The 4,773-nt window shown below is 48.2% G+C and overlaps 1 long non-coding RNA gene across 1 annotated transcript in view; it reads right to left on the reverse strand.

Moving 5' to 3' along the window:
* Positions 1 to 3,927: 3,927 nt before the first annotated feature.
* LOC108312194 overlaps positions 3,928 to 4,773 on the reverse strand; it is a 10,387-nt gene continuing 9,541 nt past the window's right edge. Inside the window, exon 2 of the long non-coding RNA XR_001828529.2 lies at positions 3,928 to 4,395. This is a non-coding gene — a long non-coding RNA (uncharacterized LOC108312194). The remainder of the gene's footprint in view (positions 4,396 to 4,773) is intronic.

Here is a 4,773-nt window from a genome sequence, read left to right on the forward strand (position 1 = left end):
TTTTTTGTATTTTTAGCAGAGACGGGGTTTCACCATGTCGGTCAGGCTGGTCTTGAACTCCTGACCTCAGATGATCCGCCCACCTTGGCTTCCAAAGTGTTTGGATTACAGGCATGAGCCACCGCACCTGGTCTATTTTTTTGTATTTTTAGTAGAGACGGGGTTTCACCATGTTGGCCAGGATGGTCTTGATCTCTTGACCTCGTGATCTGCCCGCCTCTGCCTCCCAAAGTTCTGGGATTACAGGCGTAAGCCACCATGCCCAGCCTCTTTTTTAAAAAAAAAAACAAAAAAAAACAAAGTTTAGCTCTTTTGTCCAGGCTGTAGTGCAGTGGGACAATCTTAACCTCTCAGGCTCAAGCAATCCTCCCACCTCGGCCTTCCAAGCAGCTGGACCACAGGCATGCGCCATCATGCCTGGTTACATTTTTCTTTCTGTTGTTGTTGTTGTTGTTTTTGAGCTGGAGTCTTGCTCTATTACCAAGGCTGGAGTACGATAGTGTGATCTAGGCTCACTGCAACCTCCGCCTCCTGGGTTCAAGCGATTCTCTCACCTCTGCCTCCCAAGTAGCTGGGATTACAGGCATGCGCCATCATGCCTGGACAATTTTTGTATTTTTAGTATGGACGAGGTTTCACCATGTTGATCAGGCTGGTCTCAAACTCTTGATCTCAAGTGATCCACCCACCTCAGCTTCCCAAAGTGCTGGGATTACAGGTGTGAGCCACCGTGCCCAGCCTATTTTGTATTTTTCAGAGACAGACTTTTGCCATGTTACCCAGGTTAGTCTGGAACTCCTGAGCTCAAGCAATCTCCTGGCTTGGCCTCCCAAAGTGCTGGGATTACAGGCATGAGGCACCACGCCCAGCCTCGATTCTGACACTATCTACCTGGATGTAGCATCAGGCTGCACAAACTGAGGCCTCAGTCATACACAACAGCCCTCTCCCTTCCCACCAGTCACAAATCTCAGACTCCAGAACTTGTGACTTGTTTCAAGTTGGGGTTCCCACCACCTTCTCTTTGGGTTCATTTAATTTGCTAGCACAGTTTGCAGAATCCAAGGAAACACATTTACTGGTTTATTATAAAGGATGTTACCAGGCAGGAGATGGTGACTCGCGCCTGTAATTCTAGCACTTTGGGAGGCCAAGGCAGGCAGATCACCTGAGGTCAGGAGTTCAAGACCAGCCTGGCCAACACGGCAAAACCCTGTCTCTACTAAAAATGCAAATGTTAGTTGGGTGTGAAATTACACCACTGCACTCCAGCCTGGGCTACAGAGTGAGACTCTGTCTAAAAAAAAAAAAAGTTTTACTGGCTCCCACTTTGGGAGACCAAGGCAGGTGGATCACTTGAGGTCAGGAGTTCAAGACCAGCCTGGCCAACATGGTGAAACCCTGTCTCTACTAAAAATCCAAAAAGTAGCCAGGTGTGGTGATGGCCACTTGTAATCCCAGCACTTTGGGAGGCTAAGGCGGGCAGATCACTCAAGGTCAGGAGTTCGAGACCAGCCTGGCCAACACGGTGAAATCCCCTCTCTACCAAAAATACAAAAATTAGCCAGGCGTGGTGGCACACACCTGTAATCCAAGCTACTTAGGAGGTTGAGGCAGGGGAATCACTTGAACTCGAGAGGCAGAGGCTGCAGTGAGCCGAGATTGCGCCATTGCACTGCAGCCTGGGTGACAGAGCGAGACTCTGGCTCAAAATAAATAAATAAATAAACAAGCGTTACCAAGGATACAGATGAAGAAATACATAGGGTGAGGTATGGGAAAGGGGCACACAGCTTCCGTGCCTTTCCTGGGTGAGCCACCCCCAGCCACCTTCACGTGTTCAGCTCTCCGGAAGATCTATGAACCCTGTCCTCTTAGGCACGGGATAGTTGTGATTAACAACCGCATAGAAATGTGACTGGACACAAAGGGCAGGATCTGATACTCACAGACAGTGGAAAAACAGCAAGGCCTCAGATTCATGGTTTCTCTGTGCCCCATTCCTTCTTCTGTTGCGGGAACTGAGGGACAGGAGAGACCAATGGGTAAGAACGAAGTATAGTAAAATGTTGGGCCGGGCGCGGTGGCGCACGCCTGTAATCCCAGCACTTTGGGAGGCCAAGGCGGGCAGATCACAATGTCAGGAGATTGGGGTCATCTGATGAACATAATGAAACCCCGTCTCTACTAAAAATACAAAAATTAGCTGGGCATGGTGGCACGCGCCTGTAGTCCCAGCTACTTAGGAGGCTGAGGCAGGAGAATTGCTTGAACCTGGGAGGCGGAGGTGGCAGTGAGCCGAGATCGCGCCACTGCACGCCAGCCTGGGCGACAGAGTGAAACTCCATCTAAAAAAAAAAAAAAAAAAGAGTAGCACGTTTATACACAGCAGGGACAGAAGAGGTCTTTACCCAGGGGAGGTGGCTGGGCAAAGCGACGAAGCAGTAGTACTCTAACTAGTATAAGGAAAATGGCTGAGAAAATTGCTGGAGTGAGGATTTCTAGCCACATTTACTCCTGATGATGTCCTAAGCTTCGGCCGTGGATAGACTAGTCAGCTTCCAGAGTGACCACAGCGGGGCTGTTGTCATCCTTGGTGGCAACTCAGTCACACGTAGCATTAGCCAGCTCGGATGGTCTGGGTCCAGTTGGCTGGTCCACTTTTCTAGGGCTGCCAGCTTCAGCCAACTGTGGTGGATCCAAGACATGATTCCCGCAACATTTCCAGGATAGATGGCAGAATCTCCTCTGAAGTGGGAGTATTGTGACCTGTAATCATAGTAGGTCAGACAACACTTCTTTCAGTGTATGGGGTAGAGCCCCTTCCAAAATGGGAGTATTGTGACCTACTGTCAGACAAGGTCCGTCACATTATTTCTTTATAGCCAACTCCGACACGCAAGGTGAGAGAAGATTCTTGCCTTGGGGTGAAAAAGGGCAGGAGAAAATCAGAGAGGTTGTTCCCTGAGACCTGGTTCAGAAATCTTGGCTCACCGCAACCTCTGCATCCCAGGTTCAAGCAGTAATTGTGACTGTCTCAGCCTCCTGAGTAGCTGACACTTCAGATGCCCGCCACCATGCCTGGCTAGTTTTTGTATTTTTAGTAGCGATGGGGTTTCACCATGTTGCTCAGGCTGGTCTTGAACTCTTGGCCTCAAGTGATCCACCTACCTCGGCCTCCCAAAATGTGGGGATTACAGACATTGGCCCTCGCACCTGGCCTACATGGAATTTTTTTTTTTTTTTTTTAAGGAATTGTCTCACTCTGTCACCCAGGCTGAAGCATAATGGCGTGATCTCAGCTCACAGCAACATCTGCCTCCCAGGTCAAGTGATTCTCCTATTTCAGCCTCCCAAGTAGCTGAGATTACAGGCATGCACCACCATACTCAGCAAATTTTTTATTTTTAGAGATGTGGTTTCATCACGTTGGTCAGGCTGGTCTCGAACTCCTTCCCTAAGGTGTTCAACACGCCTCAGCCTCCCAAAGTGCTGGGATTGCAGGCATGAGCCACTGTGCCCAGCAATGACATGGAGTTTTTTATTGAATGGGAGGGGAGACAGTCTACTTTGTCATCCAGGCTGAAATGCAATGGCACAATCTTGGCTCACTGCAACCTCTGCCTCCTGGGCTCAAGTGATTCTCTTGCTTGAGCCTCCAAAGCAGCTGGGACTATGGACATGTGCCACCATACCAGGCTAATTTTTGTATTTTGTGTACAGATAGGGATTCACCATGTTTCCCAGGCTGGTTTCAAACTCCTGGGCTCAAGCGAACCACCCACCTTGGCCTCCCACAGTGCTGGGATTACAGGTGAGAGACTCACCCGGCCAGATGGCACAAATTTAAGAGCCATCACCTGAAGTTCCTTCTGCACAGGGAATCATATGCTTTAGGGAACGAGAACATTACAAAATCAGAAAAAGTTTCTTAAAAGCCAGATTTTATTTGTATTTAAAAACAATGCTCAGGAGACTTGGTTCCAAAGAGGAAGATTCCAGGGTTTAATGTATAGCTACAGTGCAGTGCTGGCAATCACTGACTGAGCCGTGGACGGCTCTGTAGTTCCTGGGGAACTTCTGCTTCTTTGTGTCACTCCTAGACTCAGCCTTGTGATTTGCTCCAAGTTCTCATCGACTCTAACTATGCACAGGGCTATCAATCCAGTAAGGACAATAAAAAAAGCACCTATGGCTATCATTGTTAATCCAGTAGAGAAAACCACAGAGTCAGAAGGGTCCTGTACAACAACAATGATTCCCAGAATCACAGTCGATAACCCTAAGCAGGTAACAAGCAGACATTCAGACCAAGACAAGCAGCGGAACTCCTGTCTTCCGGGTAATCTCATCCATGGAGAAGTTTGGGCGAGTTGGTTCATGGTGATGCTTTTGCTGCAGTGGTTAAGGGAAGAAGATGTCTATGAAAGCTCAAATATAAAAAAGGTAAATAGAAACCTTTCTTCTTTGCTGTGAATTATGTCTATTAGGCATCTTTTTCTTCCTTTTTTTTTTTTTTTTTTGAGATGGAGTCTTGCTGTGTCACCCAGGCTGGACGGCAGTGACACGATCTTGGCTCACTGCAACCTCCACCTCCTGGGATCAAGCGATTCTCCTGTCTCAGCCCCCTTACTAGTTGGGGTTATAGGCATGTGCCACCATGCCTAAGTGTTTTTTTTTTGTTTTGTTTTGTTTTGTTTTTTTTTAGTAGAGACAGGATTTCACCATTTTGGTCAGGCTGGTCTCGAACTCCTGACCTCATGATCCACCTGC

The sequence above is a fragment of the Cebus imitator genome, unplaced genomic scaffold, assembly GCF_001604975.1.
Source record: "Cebus imitator isolate Cc_AM_T3 unplaced genomic scaffold, Cebus_imitator-1.0 Scaffold122, whole genome shotgun sequence".
In the NCBI taxonomy this organism is placed as follows: Eukaryota; Metazoa; Chordata; class Mammalia; order Primates; family Cebidae; genus Cebus; species Cebus imitator.